A 23,442-nucleotide genomic window follows, 5' to 3' on the forward strand; every position below is an offset into this window, starting at 1 on the left:
CTGTCTGCTTTTGCTACCTTCACGTGTGTGTGTGTGTGTGTGTGTGTGTGTGTGTGTGTGTGTGTGTGGCAGTTGGGACAAGTAAGTTCTATCCTTCCATCATGTGGGTCTGGATGAATGAACTTGGGTCTTCAGGCTGGTGGCAAGTGCCTTTACTGGCTGAGCCATGTTGCTAGATCCTCATTTTGCAATCTACAATTTGAATACAGGAGTTATTGATGCCTGTGAAGGTGTTGGGTGTCCTCGATTCTTTTCTCCTCATTTTGAATTACACTAAACTGCCTCCCGAAGTTTGAACTTTTTTTGTATGCTTTCATATTAATATACCACGACTTTCTCTGCCTCCGTGGAATTGGGTTAAACAAGTTAAATGAACTAAGTTTAAATGAGTTTTTATATTATAGCTCAAAATAAATTGTCTTCCTAATGGTGAAACCCACGTGAGAATTTCAAAAGTTCTGGGCTCCAGGCTGAGTGTTTCCAGTCATCCTGTAACCAAGCCCAGTTCCAGATTGGCTAATGATCTAGTTTAAGTTCAGCAAGACCAAATCTGTTGTGATGGAGTCCTGACAGGAGAGCTTCCCCATGAACTGGGCAGACATTCTGAAGTCATGAACTGTGCTCCCAGTGTGGGTGCCATAAACTTAGTAATGAATAACACTCTTTGAAAGTCTGGACAAGAGAGATGTCTCACTGCAGGAGGCATGCTTTCCTGTCTGCCACCAAACTGTGCTTAGCTGATATCCGAAGCCTGACTTCACACTCTCCAGAGCTCGTCTTTGATCTCATACAGTTTAGTTAAATTGACTCTGATGTGTTTGCAGATTGGAGTTGGGGGTTAGAGAAATGTGGGGATGGGAGTGTGAACCCATGTGTTTCTTTTCATCGGGGAATTTGCCAGTATTTGTCCTCTAAGGAAATAAGATTTTCTTGCCTGTTTTGATTGATGGATAGTAAGAAGCATTCATTTCCAATACAGCTATTGCCTTTAAATGCTTTGGGGCAGAGTCTTAGGGAAAAGCTAACAAAGTTGGATACAATGTGACAAGTGAGATGTGGGAGGGGAGCTGTAACAAGTGTAGTCCAGAAGCAGGAAGTAAAAGAGCAGTTGAGCAGTGGCCTCCAAGCCTGGCAAAAGTGTGTCATTACTACTTCAAGCAGAGCTAGGGAAAAATATTGAGCTTATAGCTTCTTGTGTGACTATTTTGAACCTGTAAAGAACATTCTTATCATTTGAGTTTATCTCACTGAAGAAATTATGAAGTGTTTTCTGGGTTCTTGTTACTAAAGAAAGTTTGCACTTTTTTTGTTTTAAATTCAGTATTTCAGGTGCTGTTACATAAGAGAAATGATTCTGGGTTATACCTTAGATATGTCATTTGTAAACATTTGTTGCTCATGGTAGATTGCATCATTGCTCAGAAATCATTTGCTTCTCTACCTATTCCTCATCATTTTGATACTGTGCTTAAATTAACTCTTGACTTGCTTTAGACCCGTGGTTTTTAACTTTCCTAATGCTGTGACCTTTTAATATAGTTCCTCATGTTGTGGGGAACCCCAACCATAAAAATTATTTTGTTGCTACTTCACAATTTTGCAACTGTTATGAATCATAATGTAAATACCTGTGCCTTAGGCAACCCTTGTGAAAACGTAGTTTGATCCCTTAAAGGGACAACTACTAGCAGGTCGAGAACTTCTGCTTTAGATAGTGAACTGTGGGTCACTTGAAAGCTCTGTTTTTTCCAAGACATGACATGTCTCCACTTATCCCTTTAGCAGCTTCTAATCCTCACCATAAGAAAAAAACAAAACAAAACAAAACAACAAAAAAAAATGCCCTAGATGGTTGTGGTCCTCTGAGATGAGACAAAAGCCACAGCCCAATAGCTCAATAGTCTGGTGCGACCTAGCTGTCTGGTAGACATAGGCGGAATCTAACGCTTCTTTTGGGAGTCAGTGGAATTTCACAGTTGTTTGTTTGAATGAATTCAATGTGACTCACCCAGAAAGTTCTTGATGCCAACTATATAGCAACATCTATACTATATCTAGAAGATATAAAAACTCATCTTTTATAAGCTTTCAGTTTGCTGGTGGGGTCAGGGACATACTTAGTGAGCCAGGTTTACATAGGAGTCATGACTTTTGCATCAGTTGCTGTAAGAAGTCAAAGTACAGTGTTACCTGGATAGAGACCAGGAGGAAATAAAGCTCAACTTGAAGGACTGAGTGCATGTCAGGGATGATGTCATAAAAAGAATTTGAATGTGCTCTTTGGAGATATTGTTTGTGCAGTCTACATTGATTTGTGTCTCTGTATGTACCCTCATACAGATTAGAACTTGCTTTCCACGTTAGAGATATATAATTGGGGTTATGCATAAAGTCATTGTATAGAATGAGGTTTAAACTTAAGTATGTAATGCATGAGATCATTTTCAAATTCTATATATGCATATTCAACAAATTTATATGCATCATATACATATAAGAACACTTTGTACCAGATATGATTTATAGTTCTCAAGTGATTAAAAATTACATACTAAATTTATTGAGTCTTTTTGAGTAGACACAGTCAATTCCTTAAAGTGACTCTTTTTGTAAAAAGTCAGATTCCTCATTAAGTCTTGGTATTATTGTAGCTATAATTAGGAAAATTATATTTACATCTATAATTAGTAAATAGATTAAAATGTCAGGAGTACAAAGAGATAAAAATTTTTATTTTTGACATTTTCGTGATGATGGGACTTAGCTTTCAGTCCAGCTGTCAGTTAAAAGGAAGGATTCAAGACTTTTGGGAAGTAATCCTTATTTAGATTGGAACAAGAAGTTATATTCTCTTAAGATAAAAGCATAAATTGAGAATGTCAGATGCCTGCATTTGAAGCCTATGTTCCTATGTTTACCTGGTGTTGGAGGCTGGGCAGTCTTGTGATGTGTCTGAGTCAGTGTTCCCTCCTATGAAATAAAGAGCAAACTCATAGCTTGCATGCCTTTGAGAATATGCATGCCATACACCTATCACTGTGCCTGGAAAGGAGGGAGGTCTCAGGGATAACTACTCTGGGCTTTATTTCTGCTAAGGCAGTTAGCTTCCTCCCAGCAGAGGAAGGTCCACAGTTAAAAGACAGGAACATTTGTTTAGAATTTATTTATGGGGCATTTGTAAATGTGACTAAAATAAATATAAACATCTTTAACTTAAAAAATGCATTCACACTTGGGATTACTTTTTACTTTAAGTGACCAGGGACAAAACTTGAGCTCTCTCAACCCACTTTAGCTTTAGAAGGTACGAGGAGACATTCTTAGAGGACAAAGGATGGATGGATGGTGCAGAGAGTTGGGCTTCCACCTTTAACCCCTGAGACACAATTGATAAAGCAAATCACGCAGACTGTCTCAGACATACTGTGTGCCTCCAGTCTTTCCTTCATTACTTTCTTTTAAATTACACCCGAGGAAAGTGGTGTGTAAACAATCTCTCTCTCTCTCTCTCTCTCTCTCTCTCTCTCTCTCTCTCTCTCTCTCTCTCTCTCCTTCCCTCCCTCTCTCTCCCTCCCCCCCCCCTTTCTCCCTCTCTCTCTCTCCATTCCCCCCCCTCTCTCCCTCTCTCCCTCCCCCCTCTCTCCCTTTCTCCCTCTCCCTCTCTCTCTCTCCCTCTCTCTTTTCCCTCCCTCCCTCTCTTATTATTCTTTTCTCTATGAGGAAAATAGAGTGGAGTAAAAGTGTTCTTTTCTATCGAGCTCATTTTCCCTGGGAGTGCTAAGAAAAGTTTGAGAATGACTTTCAGAGAAACATTTTTAATTGTTTTAATTTATCTAAAAACAAGCAAAAAGTTTAATTAACAGGCTCCAAGTAATAGTTATTCCACTTTTTCTTGTGCTATCAGCTTTCACTTTTATTTACGACGTGTGTCCCCCTTGTGTCTCCTTCATACCCAGGTCCACTATCACTAATATTTCTGTGATATGCGACTAAACCTAAATGTAAAGTTAGCACCTGCAATCAATGCAAATTAATGAATTTTTGTTTTTTGTTTTTGTTTTTTTTTAAATTTCAATCAGGAAAAGCAGCTTTGTAGTTGAAAATCCCATGCTGGTCCTAGAGTGGGAGTTTTTCCAGCCTCTGCTTAAATCCAAAAAAATACTGCAATCTTCTGGCACAGGCTCACTGTAATGCTTTAAAAACAATTTAGCAACTGTCATTGCTGTAATTACAGTAACTAATTACCATCCTTAGCAAACAAATAGCTTAACATAATACGCAAGCCGAATCAATTTTGAAGAAATGCAAATTCCAAAAGCGAAAAAGGGCATTTTGGCAAACCTGAAAGAGAAGCAGGAAAATAATACACTTTGTTTTATCTGCACATAATTCCCAGGGAATATCATATCATAAATATTTGCATTCAGTTCTTATCAGGACATTTGCATTTGCTTCTTATCAGTGTGCAGACCGGACTCTGCCAGATAGAGAGGGGAACGCCACACCATGCACATATTTCTAATGAATCACGTCTCGGGCCCGGAGAATATTTTGGCTGGAACTTTATCACCCAGATGAAGAGGTCATTTGCTCTCCCGGTTGGTTCGTCTTGGAATTGTCTTGAGATTCTGATGTGATTCACCCGACGTGGCATTTGTTTATTTCTGATTTCAGACAAACACTGGAGGCATTCGCTTCGCCTTTTTTAAAGCAAAGAATTGCTTCCAACGGCTGCTGTTCAAAGGATATGTCTCCCCTTGCCTGTTGCCCTCCCCACTTAAGCCCCAACTTCTACACAAATGAAATAATATGGAGGGGGATAGCCCAAATTGTAATTATTCTGAATTCTATAGCAGGCGCAGCCATTTTTATTTTGTAGAAATCAATAAAGAGGGTTAAACCAAGTCCTAGAATAAATCAAGTCCAACTCGAACATCATTATCTTGAAACTTAGTATCAAGTCGCATTGTTGTGTGGGAGCACATTTGATTAGAGGCACTCTCCTTAGACAGGGACCACAGAGCTGCTGGCCACCTTTCTAATGAGACCATCGAATTCCTCCAGGGTAGTATCCGTGTAAACCCATTTCTTCTGTTATCCTAAGTAGTGATACACCACAGCCATGAGCACACACAAGGTCGGTAAGAACAGTAAGACCCATTTCTCTAGATGTGAATGATAGTCAATTCCTTTTTAACCCCTGAGTTATTATCTCACAAAGCAGCCAGTACTCACTCGCTTGCTGATACTGAAAGAACCTAAGTTACTCAGAGTTCATGTGATGTTGGAAAGAGAAACAAGAATATTTTTCATGTCGATTGGAGTCTTCCTGTTGGGTCTTGCCATTTAATTAAGTCAGATCTGTACTTAACACTTTGATTGCATGGCATTTAAATAGATAGGAGTATTATTTCCTTGTGTAAAGCAAGGCCAGATTGAGATACGAGAATCATGGCCAGGCTAGTCAAGATCTCCCCAGCAGTGTTATTATTGCACAATTTCCTCTGTAATTTTATCATCTACTTGATATTATTGCACAAATTCTAAGGTCAAACTTCAAAGGAAGGCTCAGGATGGGATCAATCTGAGTATGAGGATTTCAATTTCCAATTATAAATTAAAATATAGGTATAATGAAAAAGTTGTCATTATAATGGAAGCAAAAATGTATTTAATTGTGTTTCATAGTAATTTTATTCATGAATATGGTCACTTAAACTTCATTTCACCTTTGCCCAGGAAGAATTTTGCTTCAGTTTATTTATTTAACACAAAAGAGAATGTCTGGCTTATTATGATTCAGATGATTGACACATCTCTTGTTTAGATCCAGAAAATGTTATTTAAAAATCACAGAAGGGTACAAGCCATTTGTGAAACTTTATTCTTATAACAGTAAAAGGCCTTTTGCTTAACTATTCATTTTAATTGTAATCTTTAAGGCTTCATAGCTTATTTTCTTTCTTTGAGAAGTATTGCTGTTAATATAGGCATCTTAAACTGTTTTATTTAGACAAATTATTGTCTTAAAAATTGTATACACACAGTTGCTCCTATTGCCTTTCAAAAATTAAAGTCAAAATATGACTTTACATATTTTCATCTTACAAAATTACTCCTTCAAGACTTTTTAAAATACTAAATGTAAATAAAAATTTGCACATGGTAGGATGGTTAGAATTTTAACACACATCAAAAGAAATCCTTCCAAAGCGGTCATTTGTTTTACCTGAGTTCAACATTTATATGTTCCTGTTATGGATGCATTATATAAAAATTTACCCCATTTTTATGTTAAGCACCTAGAAAATTAATAGCAGTAAAATCCCTTTGCGGGACTCAATAATTCATCTGGAAAGGGCTTCATGTCTCTCTTTCATGTTTATCATTGTTTTTAGCTTTCTTGGAGGTAGGAAGAGCTTACAGTTAAGGACCCATTATCAGGGCAAAGGATGCAGGAAGTCCAAAATATTTATGTTTGTTCATGGCACATGGACAGAAGATGGTTCTCAGGAAAAGGCCTTCTGATTGATTGAAGACATGCTGGTGTATTTTAATAGCTTCTTCTATCCAAGAGATAGCATCATCTTCATCCTTATCGCTGTTCTGAAACTTACTTTAAACATTCTCCCATGCTCCTCCAATTAGATGCTCCACTCTCTTGGCTTCCTGTGTCCTCACTGCAACTCATCTCATTTGTTTGCTTCTCATCTTTGTTAGCAGGTTGGGTGAAGAAGAGGCATTTAACAGATAATTGAAGGGACATGCTTTGCAGCATTAAATTCATCTGCATGGCATTCAGCCACAGCCCCTTGGTGATGGTGATAAAACCTGGATGTGGAAAACATCAGCTTCCACTTTGCGAAGGCTTAAGAGCCAGCAATTGATTGAATGGTATTACAGGGGATGATCAAGGGGAATCTTTGAGTTTTTAAATGAAAGTCAATAATGCCCAATAGAAGATATATAGTCAGATCAAGCACTTAGCGTCCCCTTATGGGAGATGTTTGCACTGTGAAGTAACCTTGCTTATGCCTATATCCAGGTCTCCTTTCATGTTTGAATTGCTGCTGCCTTCATGCCATTCTGATGCAATTGCAAGTCTGACATTTTGGAGAAACCTTTTCTTACCATTTAGGCACATGTAGCTGCCTCATATGAGCACAGTCAATTCCTTGTTTCAGGTGTTTGAAATGTTGTTTGTTTCTAGGTTTGTACGTGTTTTATGTATGCATGACATTGGTTTGCATCTTATGCCCTCTGTGGAAAGAAACAATTTTAGGAGATTTTCTCTTTGTTGTAATGAAAATGTCTAGATTGTTTCTTCATATGGGATGAATAATTACTAATGTCTTCTTAACAAGTAAAAACAATTCTTGAAAATACTATGAGATAAGTATTAGTAATAATCCCATTTTATAGATGTGAACATCTGTCACAGAGTAGAAGTTACAAAGTCTACAGATAACAAACCTTGGAGCTGAGACAACGTCGTGTCAGCTTGGCTGTCAGAGTTCTGTTATTAGTTGTTCTTAATAACCCTGTGTTTTACTGCATAATTCTTCAAATAATTCTGTTTTCATTAGATAAGCATGTGTTTTCATTCAACCATGAGAAGAAGGGTATCACTGGGAATGATGAAATTTCTAGAGAAAATGATGGGGTCCTTCTGCTTTTTTGTCAGAAGATATATTTTTTTATTGGCCTTCAAGCTCTTTCCCTTCAGAGCATTCAAAGTCTCTATGCACATGAATCTCTGGAAATCCAGGTGGCAGCTGCAGCTTGGAGAGTTTTCCCTTCTGCTGAGAGAATGAACATTGCAAATTCTCCTCCCAGGGATGATAAGATAAAGAGAATTAGAAGTGATATTCCTAAGGTGTTCTGCAAACCAACACACCAGACAGAGGATACGGATTAAGGTTTCTGAAGGCAGATTACTAAACTGGCCTTGCAAGGAGGGTGGAATGCAACCGCTGGAATGTCTGTTGCTGTCTTATTCTACAAAAAGAGAAAAAGAAAAGAAAAGAAAAGAAAAGAAAAGAAAAGAAAAGAAAGAAAGAAAGAAAGAAAGAAAGAAAGAAAGAAAGAAAGAAAGAAAGAACATACATACACGGCATCTGACAAATTTTAGGCTTGCTGACAATTCAGAAATCTGAAGCAAGGAGAGAGAACCAGAGGACAATGTCCTGGACCAAATTATAAGAGGTCTGTTTTGTGAAAGGCATGCTGTAAAAAATAGTGCATGAATCAGTCAGATATTTGGGGAGAGATGGAGTGAGAAAGGGAGGGAAGGAAGGCAAGATGGAAAGAGGGGGGGTGGTTTAGGAGACATGCAGCATGATATCTCGGGCTTTAGGAAATAGATTGCTGGGGTTTACAAAAAGGGCAAGCCACATTCCACGGTCAGCGAAGGCAAAAGTTCACATGGCTCAACAGAAAATCTTTGAAAAGTAGAAACCCTAACAATTTAATAAGAAATGATCATACTGGAGAAGTGAAATGCAGCCAGCCACAGAGACTCACTGTCATGATGGAATCTAGCTATAGGGCATCCACAGAAATGGACAGAGGGAAGCCCAGCTCGGCTAGAGGTGGAAGGGAGGCGAGGTGTGGAAGACTGTCATGTCAGCTGAGTGCTATGTACATTGAAAAGATGAGAGAGAGAGAGAGAGAGAGAGAGAGAGAGAGAGAGAGAGAGAGAGAGAGAGAGAGAGAAAGAGAGCAATGTCTGGATTATATAGGGAAGAGCCTCTGGGGGGAAGGGCAGTCCAGCCCTCAGCTAGAAAGCTGAGTGTTGGTGGCAGGGTGTACCGGGTAGGGACTGAAGGATGCTGAGAGAGCCTGGAGACCAGGTCTGTTCTAATATGTAAGATATGCACCTCAGTCACTTGTCCTGGGGTCTGAAACCAAACAGATTTTTCTTCACTAATTGCAGAGAATGCCTAAAATCCTTCTTCCAATTCTAACAAGTGATATATGAATAAAAATAAACAGACAAATAAATTATTTGCCTGACCCTTCTATGCAGTAGGGAATTTGGTCTTGACTGTGCTGAGTTCACAGTGAGAAGGACACATGAAAACACAGCAGCACAGTTGTGTTCCAGCTGTGCTCTAATAATAAACACTACGGTTTATGGTATTCCTAATTCATGTTCAATTTCAAGTACCTTTGATGACTTTTTCTGCATTTTCTGGATTGGAGAGAGTCAAATGCTGTTTCTATTTCTACATATTAAAGAGAAAGAGGATCTGTTTAAAAAAAAGAAAGAAAGAAAGAAAGAAAACACTGATACAACCCCAAAGGCTCGTAAGTCTCTGAAACGCAGGAGAAAACCATATAACTTCATTTATAAGTGCTGCCGTAGATACCTACCCACACTAGTAAAATGCTTTCTATAAATTTTCATACTATATTTACCAGCAAGGATACGTGGTTCCAAGATGGGCATGATAGACCGAGGATAATCTAGAGACCTAAGCCATGTGAGCTAACAAATTGTAAAGAAATTTTTTACAGGGTAAAGCATCAAATGTATTAAATAGCAAAGACCTGGAATTGCAAAGAGCATCACAGTTGTAGGATTGGCTTGGAAATGAGGATGATGAGAGGCTTGTGAAGTACAGAGAGGTTGTTGGCCTGACTTAAGAAGGGTAATAGTGGGATTCTTTAACATTTACTGTTTAGTAAAATACTGTCAAATGCTTATTGGCTTTTAGGAACACTAACCATAGGGATTTGTGAGAGCTATGTAGAAGTGTAGTAGTAATAATGGAACCAACTTGGAGTCATTGCTAGCCGCACATTCCCTTCCTAAACGAGGCCTATGGAGTAATGGGCAGGAAAGCTGAAGTTGAAGTGTATCTTTTGTTTTAGAAGAGATTTATTGGGCAGAATAATTTAAGTAATGTTGGGTCAGATAGAAAATGTAAGCTGAATTAATTTATCCAAGATAGGCTTTTATCCCACATTAATGGTTGAATTTTTAAATTTAATCTACAGTAGTCTTGTACTGTTTTTCAGTTTAACCAACAGGACAATTTTTGTTCCCTGGAATTAAAGATAATGCAATAGTGCCTTAACCTGTGCACTGGGGAACAACTCTTAGTTGGTCAACTCTTGGATTCTATTGTCTGTTGTGATATATTGTCTTTCTTTTTTTTAAAAGTTATTTTATTAGATATTTTCTTCATTTACATTTCAAATGCTATCCCGAATGTCCTCTATATTCTCCCCGACCCTGCTCCCCTATCTACTCACTCCCACTTCTTGGCCCCGGCGTTCCCCTCTATGGGGCATATAAAGTTTGCAAGACCAAGGGGCCTCTCTTCCCAATGATGGCTGAATACGCCATCTTCTGCTACATATGCAGCTAGAGACATGAGCTCTGGGGGTACTGGTTAGTTCATATGGTTGTTGCACCTACAGGGTTGCAGTCCCCTTCAGCATATTGTCTTTCTATGTGTCTTAGTCCTTTCAGCTATTCTGGAGGGAGTGGATCAGACGCTCCTGGTAAAGCTTTTGATGTTCAACATCCAGAAGTGTGTGATGTCTCCGTGGTATATACCTTGGGAAGTAAACGCTAGCATTTCGTGCTGTTATGGCTGTTGACTATGATAGCAGGCAGCAGAGCATCCGTTGTTCATGTTCCTCTTTTCTGGGAACTGTTTATTGCCTTCTCTAGCTGATGATGAAGGTAGATACCCAGACAGCATGGTTTGAATTGATCCATTTTTGCCCTAATTGCTAGGGGAGTGTTGGTTTTCTATGTCCACAGTTGTTGCTACTTCTATAGAAAAACTGTCCTCAGCTGAAGGAAACCAAACGAAACATGCCCAGGATCATAAGCCCGACTTTCAGAGGTAGTGCAGAACCAAATGACTGACTTACAGGAGATGTGAACGTGGGACCAATTACACATGATGATTCATTTTTACAAAGCTTTCTATGGTCTGAGGCTGAAGCTAGACCACGTGTCTGTCTAGATCCCTGTGTTTCCTGTTCTACCTCTCTCTTCCTCTCCCCTTCGATGACATCCTCTGAATCCACCCCACACAGGTATTTCCCTCTGCATCTCTGTCTCTAGGGAATTTGGGATAAAGTACCCAGTCGTTCCTTTTATATAATGTCCTTTTATTCATCCTTTCATCCTTTTTACAGCTCTCATCATGAAAAATAATAATATTACCTTCAGCAAAATAGAATACTAGGCCAATCCTGCCTATAGAATTTCCTGAAAGGAAATTTCAAACATTGACATTGAAGTTAGCTTTTGGCTCAATTATTGCTTTCTGGTTGGGTTTTAAGACTTACCTGAGAGGTTTATTGAAATTCATATTCAGCCTAGGTAGTGGGACTCTAAAGTCTGCATCTTGTCAGTTCGTAGATGCCTCCCTATGGGTAGAATCAGAAACACTTGGGATGGAATATGGCCACACTGAAGGCAAAGTTTGATGTATTTGAAGGCTACTAAACAGAGCATAAAAATATAAACATAGAAATATAAAAATATACACACAAATTTTCCAAGTCCAAGAATTCTGTTCCAGTCATATCCAACCTCTTGAAAAAGCACAGACAACATTTCCTCACTCGTGCCTTTTAAACATTGTTCAGGTTCAAGGTCAACTCGACTTTGAGAAGGACAGTATATCACAGGGTTACTGAGCAGAGTCTTCAAATGCCAATTTAATGCGAGAGCTCTTCATCCTGGAACACTAGAAGTTGGTTACTTATTTGTTTTTCTGACACTGTGACTTTTGTGACAAAGAGACAAGATACAACCATGGAACAGAATAGCTGTGGTAGACAGTATCTCACCAGCAAAAAAATGGAATAAAAAGAATTCCTCCGTTCTGGCAGTAAACATCTTTAATGCTGTCACCTAAGGCTGCCGACATTGACCTAAGTAACTGCGAAGATACTGAACTGGGATATGATACTATTTCTGTTTTCTGAAGACAAAGGTCAGAAAGATCTCGAAGTTCTCAGCAAGACTTTCTCAGTCTGAGTCTCCTGACTGTCTTTCTCATTCTTTTGTGGCTCTGAGAAGGAGAGAAACACCAGGAAATGATATTTTCATAGGGAAAATGTTGCTTGTCTTCATCTAACATTTGATTGAATCTGATCATAATTCCCTTGCTGCTCCTCTTGCAGGCCAGTCGAAAAGCTTTGACTTTAAGCCACACACAAAGCATGTGATTCCATATGGGCTTTGGCTGAGCAGTAGCTGATGCTGGCTTATGTGTGCCAGTTAGAGATGGCTTTGAGGTAAGTCAGCATCATACGAAGGGAAGAAAATTAGATTGATTTAGGCACCAGTGACTGCTAGCAAGCAATGTACAGTGCTGTGGTCATTATGTCCTCTATAGAAACAGGACCCCAGGGGCTCAAACCAAGTTGTTCTCTCCAGGAGAAATCAAGCCTCGCATCTGGGCTCTCCAGCCTCCAAAATTCACCTATTAGAAGGATGTGGGATTGTCAACGTGAGAAGGTGATGCGGGCCAGGAATAATTTCCAGAGCTCTGCTTCCAGCTCCGTGATACCTCTCCACCTGGGTAAGCCATCTGAGCTGGGCACAATGACCCTGCCATCTGCTGTATCCCTCTGGGTAGCAGCCGGCCTTTTGCATACTTTTTTTTTTTTTTCTGGAGGAGATCTGTTGGCAGCTCTGGGGACCTTCTGAACTCACCTGAGGAGACTCTGTGGACTCTGTAGAAGAGTGTGTTTTAAGAACAAGATGAAAGGGAAGGGAAATGAAATTAAAACTGGAGAGTGCTTTCTGCTTTCCCTTGAGCAAGACCCTTTCTATTACCAACTGTCTTTCAGGAGGCAAATACAAAAAGTTGGATTCACAACATTGTTAAAACACAGGTAATGTGCAAGTGCTGTAGTTAAAGAAAGTGACACTCCCCATCTCCCAATGACAATGTTTAGATCATTGTCAGGTTAGACCAATGCTGAGAAGTCAATACATAGGTATTTAATTGTCTCTATAAGAGAGCACATCATTTCTAATACTGCTTAGTGTAACGCTTTATGTGTAAAACACATTTGTGTGCATGTGCAGCCAACTTTACATATAGGCATACTCATATTTTATGTATACACATATGCTTCTGTGTCTGTACAGTGTGCCTACATGTCTAAATGTCAGTGCTTTGTGGCTATAGATGTGAATGTGCATGCACATAGGCATGTGTACTTATGTGCATGTGTAAGAATATGGAAGGTTAGATGTTCCAAGGGCAGGTGAACATGGGCTTTTTTATTTAATAGTCATAAACAAGTTGTTATCCAAGGCCCAGGATTTTTCCTGACCACTGCACACATGGGAAGTACAAATATTCTATTGGCTTTAAAGGAGATATGTATCCCATATCTGATTTCTCTCTGGAACTCTGTTTACTTGAGAGTTCAAACTTTGTGCCTGTCATTCACAGATCCAAATTACCTTTCCAGTTGATCTCCTTCCCTCCCACATTCATCCTCCAAAGCACAGGGATTATTCACTCTCCTTGTGCACGCCACGCTTCTGTGACTTTCCGTCCTTTCCACCCTTTACCTAGGTTACTTTTAATATGAGCGAAATGCTAGTGGCTTTGACAAATACATTTCAAAATGCCAATAGAAAAAGTTTCTGTATTCTTTGTAGTCAGCAATCCTTTAGGTTTCCTTGTCAGCAGGAAGAATGGGAAGTTAGGGCGGAGATTACTGCTTCTTTATGCCAAAGATCCCCTATCATTTTCATTCCATCCACCGTGAAAAACAGCAAGACCAACATGGGGGCTGGGAAATATTGTGTCTGGTAAGGCAACAAGTGAAGATAGCTCAGGGGTAGAAGCGCTTACTGCCAAGCCCGACAACTGGAGTTCTGTCCCTGGAACCCAAGTGACAGAAGCTGTTCTCTGGCTTCCAAATGTATGCTGTGACATAAGCATCTGTGTGCGTGCATGTACACACACACACACACACACACACACACACACACACACACATACACGCAGCTACTCCTTTGTTGACCACCATAGTTTCTTTTTCTTTTTTTTCGAGACAGGGTTTCTCTGTGTAGCTCTGGCTGTCCTGGAACTCACTTTGTAGACCAGGCCAGCCTTGAACTCAGAAATTCGCCTGCCTCTGCCTCCCAAGTGCTGGGATTAAAGGCATGTGCCACCATGCCTGGCTAGTTTCTTTAATGAAATAAACCTGGAGTTCCAACATAGAACCAAAGGCACAAAGTGGCTACTGACCAGTCACTCCAGCTGCAAGGTCTGTGTGGGTACATTGCACTTAATTTTATCAAGTATCAAGCATAGAGCCCAGCATAAGGTGGAGGGTATGCACCTCCTCTATTTGTTGAATAATAAACAGGTGAATTAATAAACCAACCAAACTGGTTGGCAGAGGAAGTGATCACTCGTCTCTAGATAGTATAAAACTTGTTTTTCTCTCTTTTCCTTCTTAACTGATGTGAGATTTTCCATTTGTCCTATTGCTGAGCAGACAGAATGATCATTTTGGTTTAGTGGTTTGTAATGTTGGCTTTTGTGCATTGGGAAGTTCCCCAAACTTTTCTGAGCATTCCAATTCTCTTTGTCTTCTAAGGATGTGGGGACCGTTTCCTGCTTCCTCCCACCCCCTTGACTTCATGACTCACACAATCTATATTTATTCGTCATCCACAAGGAATCTAACAGGCACTTAGGATTGCGGGGACGGCAACAGTTCATGAAACACCCCAGAGAATGACAGGTTTATTAAACTAATGCCTCAACTGTACTTTCAGATTGATATGGGCTGAGAGTGTTCTTCCCTAGTAACTGCCACAGCAGGCAGCTTCAAGCTCACAGAGTGCTCGCATGCGTATGATCTCATCTGGCTTTCTCACTAACCCATTTGGTGATGGAAACTTAGGAATTTATCAGCTCATCTAGGATCAGAAAATCATGAACACTGTTTTGCAGTTGGTCCCTCTGAGTGAGTCCATTATCATATTTGTCTTTACTGTAAACTGTGATTATGATTCTGTTGGGAGTTGCATGATTATTCCTCTATCACCTTTCTTTTTCTTTTTCTTTTTTCTTTTGCCTGTGGTGAAACTCATGCAGAGAGATTCAACTGCTACAAGAATTCTTTCTTAGACATTTACGAAGCATATTTTATATTCTGCTCTAAGTGGCAGGACACCACACTTTAAGCAGCACAGTCATGATCCTTGTCCCCTTTGGGCTTACTGTCCCATGGAAGGTAATGGATGGGATTCAGCAAACAAAAATCCACATTCTGCCTTTATTGTTGTACAGTGGCAGCAGCCTACCCCAGTCCAATGGGGAAGGAACTTATAGGAAGTCATCTATCTGGGATTTTTGACCATGGGCCAAGACCTAGAATCTATGGTACTATCATTTTAACTGTTAAACAATCTGTTTCAAAGTTTTTGTACATTGGAAAAGGTGTGATGGTACTGCTGCTGATGGTATTGTTGGTGGGCAGGCATTTACCCTACAAGGCCAATGTACTTTGAAAGGCACATTCACAACTCAAATACAGATAGAAGATCCTGTTCATAGAAGAAATGAGCTACCAGCTCTGGGAGCATATAATGAAAGCATGCATTTACTAATTAATGCAAGTTCTATTTAAAGTATTTTACAGATATTAACTTATTTGATCCTCTCAACAACTCTGTGTGATAATTGCTATTACTGTGTACATTTTATGGAAAGAATCCAAAGCACATAAAGACCAGGCAGTTTCCTCAAAGACCTCTGGCTCTGGGTGTGTACTAACCCTTGCATTATTTGAAAGATGATTCAAGTGGTTCTGAGATATTGGGAAGTCCTGTGACAAAGTGTTATGCCAAGTATTCCTTAGTATGTTTCACCTGCAGAGTGGCTAAGATTGGGGTGGTCTTCCTTACAGGTTTGCTTTAAACAGTACATGAAATCATTCATCATGCACTGCATACCACACATAGTGAGAACATCACCTAATGAGGTTCAGTGCCAAATGATTGTATATGTAAAGATGTAGTACACATGGTTGCTATAGGCAGTCAATAAATTGAACTGTTATTAATATGAAGATCCTGATTATCAATAAGTTGAGACTTGGTGATGAGTTAATCAAGCAAAATGAAGAGGCGGCAAAGAGTGTTCTGAAAGAGGACATTTTGAAGGCAGGAAGGTAAGGTAAAGCATGATATATTTACTTTGTGCTGCATGTTTTTATCTTCATTTAGGGTCTCATTCTGTTAGATCAGACTGAACCAAAACTTAAAATGAAGAACAGGGTAGTCTCAAATTAGTGCTGATCCTCCTGCCTCAGACTTCATCTGGGTGCTGGGATTATGGAAATGTGTAGCTACACGAAGCATATTATTACATCTAGATATCTCAGATAAAGGTTGTGACATTCTGTAGTTTATCATTTCTTTTCCCAGGAAGTTTGATGTTATCACCCCTGCTACTAGGTTGTGTGATGCCTATGGTAAAGCCAGGGCAATTGTTAGATCTAGAATTTCCAGGGAGTAGACGTAAGTTTAGTTTACCCTTTAAGAGTGATGTGATGACATCACTTGGTCGTGCTGACATCCTCACAAGCACTCAGAGAAACAATATTTATTCCTTGCGGTAGCACTGTTGTCATGACTAGTAGGGCTGCACTCCCAGATGTACAGTGTGGACTCTCAAGGATTATGATGAGAGATGCAACTCTTAACTCTGCTCATGGCCTTGTTAGACTTACTGACAAACAACCCAAGAGTTTTTATTTAAACTAGCAATTTGACCACTCCTGTTTATTTCAGTTTTCTATACGAACTTCCATAAATGACAGAAAGATATAAATACAAAGGGGAAGAGATCATGGGAGGATCTGAGAGCAGGTAAGCCACACCCAGAAAGAGTTGACACAGCTAAGTAAGTGGTGAGAGACGACTAAGTTGAGTAGAAAAGGTTGAGAGTTATGTGCTTGTAGAAATGGTATAAAAGCCAACATGGGACAACGTATAACTCCCTTTATGTCCTTCTGGGAGTCAAGTATTGGAGGTAGTCTGTGTTTTTGAAGGTTGTAACAGAGAAATGAATTCAGTGCTGGCTTGCTTACAGCTTTAAATCAAATGATAACACTCTTTATATTTCCTCCTTCATTCAAGCCTAAGATGAGAGATTTAGTTTCTGGGAATGTTGCCCCAGAGGATGTAGAATCTGTGCCATTAGGCAGAGCAGAGGGAGGGTAGGTGTCACATAAACACAGAGGGATTAAGTGAGGGCTTCATGCTGAAGAAGAAACCTCCGACCCTTTCTCTGTGCTCACCCCTACAGCACTAGCAGCAGCCCCTTTTCAGACAAGAGAGAATAGAGTTTTTCTTCAAGCAAAGGAGCCGCTCAAGAGAAAAAGGACCCAGCACTTGTGAGGATTTCTACAAGCCTGGCAGTCAGCAGAAATAACTTCTCAACTCAGAGTCCTTTACTGAAGCTCACTAATGAACAAGTTCCACCCATGTGCTCAGAGGACTTCAAAAAGTTCTTAATTCCTTACTAAAAAAAGAAAAGGACCAAGAGATAAAGCTGTAATGCAGAAGACAGCAAAACAAGAAAAGGAAGTTAGGAAGGAAGGAGACAGGTAATAAGGAGATTGGATTAATGCTGCAGACATTTCACAGATTCTGTATTTGGCATTCTGAGGAGAGGCAAGAGAAGGCCCTGAGAGCAGGGCGTTCGTCATATTCATGGAGCCGTATTCAGAAAATGAGCCCTTAGCATTTATTCTTTAAAGTGGAAGCAGATATTAAAAGTCCAATGCCAAAATGAATGATATAATTGAGAAGATATTTTAGAAGAAAATAAAAAACATGAAAATTCAAAACCAAAAAATACAGAAGGAGAGTGTAGGTGAGCCATAAAATTATTCTAGAAGTTCTTATCATTGTCTTTTCATTTTTCTTTCTTTCTTTTTTTTTTTTAGAAAAATGAGAGGATAGAAAGAATAGGAGAAGAGAGATGATAGGGAGAGGAGGGAGGAGTAATAAAGAAGGAGTGAAAACAAGAGAGAAAAGTTACCATAGCTATATGAAGAAATTGATAAGAGAGAAAATAAACTATTAAAGATAGAGGAAAAGAACATTCTTGGACTGGAGAAATGGCTGAGCCATTAAAGTCTAGGCTCACAACCAAAAATAAAAGAACATTCTTAATTGTCAAAGAATAATGATATCCAATTAAAATATTTATTTTTCATTTTGTAGATGTGTTTGTTTTCATGTGCTTTTGTGTACCACATGCATACCTACTGCTTGTGGAGGCCAAAAGACAGGACATCAGATCCCTAGGGACTGGACTTGAATATGATTGTGAGCTCTCATGTGAGTGGTTGCAATTGAAGTTGGGCCCTCTTGATGAGTAGCCAGTGCTCTTAACCACTGAACCATTGATCTAGTCTTGGATAATAACATCTATATATACCAGCCTTGCCAAGTCTTCACCAGCCTATAGAGGGGGGGTCATACAAGTATAAAATACCCACGAAAGTATTCTATAAAATTCAGAGCAGCAGAGTTAAAGAGAAAAATTCTAAGATGAGAGATACAGAGATACATAGAGAAAAATATACAAATGACTAGATCATGAGGTCACAAAGAAGGAGGAGATATAGAAATAGCTCCAGTCTTTTGAGGGTCAAGCTCCAAGCCCTGTGACAATGAGATGGTACCATCAAAATCCAAGGAAGAAGGATTCTCAGTGTAGAAAGTCATCCTCACCAAAGCTGCCCAGCCAGGCGAAGTCCCAGAATCTTAGTCCTTAGCACTGTTTCTTTGGAAGCATCCCAGAAAGACAACCAAAGAATTCTTATGGTCAGCACTGCAGAGTGTCCTGCAGGATCCTGGGATGGATCAGGCTGGAGGAACTTCAAGGTCAACTGAGCACAGAAAGCATTGTAAAGAAGCCAGTTTGCATTCATCACTGTCGAAGAACAAATGGATTGCACCTATGAAAAAGAAGAGCCTGCCATAGCGGCTGTGAACAGGACGAGCTGAGCTGAGGGCTAACTTCTCAATCCTTGGAAGAAGGAAGCATAACATACATGCCTAGCTGCTCTTCTCCTCAGCTGACCCACTTTTTTTGTCACCAAGAACACTCGCGTGCTAACCAGATGATTTGGAGAAAGCATCCTTTATTCTAATCTTGAATAAGTTAAGAGGGCTCTTCAGGTCTTTGTGATTTCATGTTATGGATCGCTGTTAAGGATCCAGAGTCAGAACTCCGCTTTTGGACACAGATGATTTAGCTTACTTGTATAGGCACAGACTGGAGTGAAACCCAGTACTGTGCAGAACCTATACTTTTACACAATGGAATATTCAAGGATACAGCTAACTACAAGACTGATTTTTAAAAGTTTGCATCTTTTGTGGAACTACAGGACTCATGCGCAAGCCCTCCCCATACCACTATGCATGTCAGCTGTACCCTCTAATCAGGAACTCTAGAACTTCTCATGCATCAAACTTAAATTTCTTCCCAGAGCCAAGCCTGGAAATCTTCACCGTAGAATCACCTTGGTCTTCGAAACTCCTTGTTTCGAATGAGGATCAACTTCATTTTCTCAGCTTACTCCCTTATATAGGCCTTTGCTAATAAAGCCAAGTGTGGAGGCCAACTAATCTACAAAAAGCCCATTTTCTCTTTTTGTTTTCTTTAGGATTCCATATCTTCTGTATGTAGCCTCTTAACCAGGTGAGAAGACAGAACATTCCTTAGAGAACATGGAAAACAGTGGCTACTCCTAAAATAGCCCAAACTGCTCCAGTAAAGACCAAGTGTACACAGAACCTGAATCTCCACATATGAAGCAGTCCTCCTGTTGACAGGTGGGGACATTTCCCCTCAGAGGCTCTAGGGGTGCTCTAGTTTTAGGCCAGTTCATGTGTTAAAGATGAGCTCCTCTGAGGGAGGAGCTCCTCCAGTCTGCAAAGCTACTGAGAGCTATTGTCTTATTTTCTGCAGCCCCAAACAATGAAGGGAAGCTCTTAACATCCAGAAAATATGCTGATTGAAATATCATCTTTGGGAAGTCTGTTCTAAAGACACTAATTGATATTGTTTGAAGAAGTGTAAGCGCCTGTCATGAAAACCATTTTAATAGCAGGCTTGTTTTCTCCTTTAGTTTGTTTAACTTGGCAGGGTGTTTCCTCCCCCCTTAGAAAGCATCCTATTTTGATTTATGAATGTTTTCAAATTTTTAAGATTCTCCAAACCGTTGTTTCACCTGTAAGTAGAGAGATAGCTTGTTTGGCTAGCTGCCTTGTGTGACTCTGTGCCAGGCAATGAATAATGCCATGTTCAATACTCGAAATTTGTGTTCCAAATTCTGAATTTCCAATGAGCTGCATGGAACACTACTGATAAGTGGCTGATTTTCCCTGCAAGGATTGTCTTATTTCAAACTTCAAATTTAGTTGCCTTACTATATGCAAGGTAATTTCGAATGGATTTTAGAATGAGGCAAAAGACTATTCATACTTTTCTAAACCTAGGAGGTAGAAGAAGTGAGCTAATGAAGGAGACCATCTTATCTTAGAGGCCTTAAATCTTCACGGTGGCATCTGGAGCCTCTCTTTCTTTCCCAACGCTGCTACCCAAACTTTAATAGAAACCCCAAGTACACGGTATTATTGCAGTTTCTGGCATTCACCTCAAAGAATTTCTATATGTTAAAAAATTCAAGTATGCTGGAGAACAGAGAACTTGAGCTGAAGCTATAATAAAGAACAGGGAGACCAGCTGTCCCTTCTGTATTAAATAAAACAGAATCGGCAATTTAAACATTGTCCTTAGAAGGGATCTCGATCTGTCCGCTCTTTCTCTGACTTGCCCCCACTCCAGGCCATGACCTTGGTACCAGAATAATATAAAAAAAATCCCCTCCTAACCTTTTCCAGAAGACGAGGAATGGGAGAAGGTCAATATTACTTCCCAAATGCTGTCTGTAAGTATTTCTGGCTTCTTTATCAACATGAGCAACATTAATTTCTGTTAGAGACCAGGTTGAAAAAGCCCAGGCATCTTACACCCAGGGCATCCCACAGCCCAGGTGTTTTCACAGTATGCAGCTAAGAGCCACATAGTTCTTTGTCAAGAGCCCTTCCCCCTCTCTCTCTGCAGGGCCACTCCTGGGAACCAGCAAGACCTAAACAGANATCAAGGACTGAGGGAGTCTTCTCACATTCCAGAGCTGCCCAGAGCTGTCACCTTGAACTGTCAGGAGGATCCGACCCCGAGATAGGGCTCTTAGATAAGCCGCCCTATGTCCCAGGGCAGTGGCGCCAAGGACCCTAGATGAATCACTAAATGTATTAGACTTGCAAATAACTCTTCCCAATTATTTCTCTCACTGTATACCTTNGATCACCCCTCTCCAAATTGTATTTAACCTGAGCATCTCCCCTTAGAAAAAGAGACTATGACAAACATGCATGGTCTTCATCTCTTTCTTTATTCCCATTTCTCTCTAAGTTTGTGATCTCCCTCAAGGACCATGGAATAAAGTGTCCTGCGGCCAGGGCAAATTTCCCCCTTATTTTTGTGTTGCAGCCAGTGCAGTGCCTGACTGGACCTAAGCTTGCATAGACCCTCCAGCTCATTTCTACAGAGTTGGTAGCTTGAGCACAGGGTTTAAGTAATTCTCACTGGCTTTGGTTGACCAGATCACCACCGATTCTTGCATGCCTCTACAGAATTGTCAAAATTTCAAGTCAAAACCTGGGTCTTTGATTATTGTTTTAAAGAATGAAATGTTTCTTGTTTAAACTATGTTCAATGTCATTAGCTTGACTTCATACACTACACAGTTTGACTTCATATACTATACAGCTTGACTTAAAGGTATTCAAAATGAACTTTTAATGGAGTTAGTGACCATCACTTTGGACAAAGATTATGTCAAAGGTTCAATATTTTGGATAGAAAGATTACTTTATTCACTCTGTGCCTAAACACTGAAGGATATTTGTATTTCATTAGATAGGTAAAATGAAACTTATGATAGCATTTAACAGCTCCTAGACTGGGAGGAAAAAAAATGGTAATACCCGTCAAACAAGCTGCCAGTCAGAGTTCTGCTCATTGGTTGGATTAGAGGAGCCCACTAGTGCTGCCATGCATGCTGAGCTGAGAGCCCAATTCACGGGCTTTTGCTCCCAAGCTAATTGGTTGGATGTACTTACTATTGCCCCCTCTGGTAAGAGCAGGAAAAATATAGAAAGAGAAATAAATGGGAGCAAAAGAGCACATCATATTTTGTGCTGACCCAGAAAATGGAGGATACACAGGAGCCAGATGGACACATTCACAAAGCCTGCCATGAACTTACTGAATAAGGGTCAGAATGACTCAGATTCCTTTTGCCCTTATTTTGAAGAAGAGATTATATAACACAGACTAATGAAATAAAAGGATAAGCTACTAATTTTGGAAAAGAGTGTTAATATATTTGTTCACAATCATCCCAGGTACAGATCAGTCAAGGAAATTACAGTGTTGCACAGAGATTTAGGAATACCCTTACTGGGGAAGGTAGAAATAGAGACCTCTGAGGGAGCTGATGTTTCCTTAGCTGGGGCAACAGGACAAAGGTCAGTGGCAGGAAAAGCTTTGGTTGGAGAATGCCTGTGAGATACAGAGTCAGCGCTGGGATGAGTATCTCTAAGGGTTCAGTAGGAATGGTGCTGGCTGAGACCAGCAGCCTTGGCTAGCAAGCACTCAGTTGCTTACTGTGGACCAGAACATAGAGGGTTTGCAGCAAACATGGGGGAAAGGATCCACTTCCCAATCAGATGTCTGACTGAAATTGAACATGTTTCATCATACAAACTAGTGGGATAAGGGGTGCCCAAGTGTTGAGACTCAAAGTCCCATCAGCCAAGAAGTTGGGATCTTGGAAAAAATCAATTTATTTCAAAGCAATTGAAAAGGTAGAACTTAAAATACCGGCTATTCTAGTCTTAATTTAGCTAGCTATTTTAAGGAGAGACCCATAAAGTCTTTGGGCTAGAACATGGGTTGTGACAAGAATTCATTTATTCTTTGAAAGTTTGGCTAAAGAGAGCACCTACACTGGAACAGGGGTCATGTCTTATATTCATTAAGTGAGGCAGAATCCAACAGGCTGCAGCCTTGGAGCTTAAATGGCTTAAATGGCTTGTCTCAATGAGTGGGGAACATGGGGTTGGGTGTTAGGTACAGGAGGAAGACAGCTTGTGGGACAGCACACCTGTCCTAGAGATCTAGTGCCGAAGTCAAGGAACTGCAGGAAGGTGGAGCCAGAGACCAATAGCACTGTAAAAAGCTGGTTTAAATACCTGTTGAGAATTCTTCTGGGGGCTGTTGGCTACACACACACACACACACACACACACACACACACACACACACACACACACAC

The sequence above is a fragment of the Mus pahari genome, chromosome 17 (assembly GCF_900095145.1).
Source record: "Mus pahari chromosome 17, PAHARI_EIJ_v1.1, whole genome shotgun sequence".
NCBI classification, from domain to species: Eukaryota; Metazoa; Chordata; class Mammalia; order Rodentia; family Muridae; genus Mus; species Mus pahari.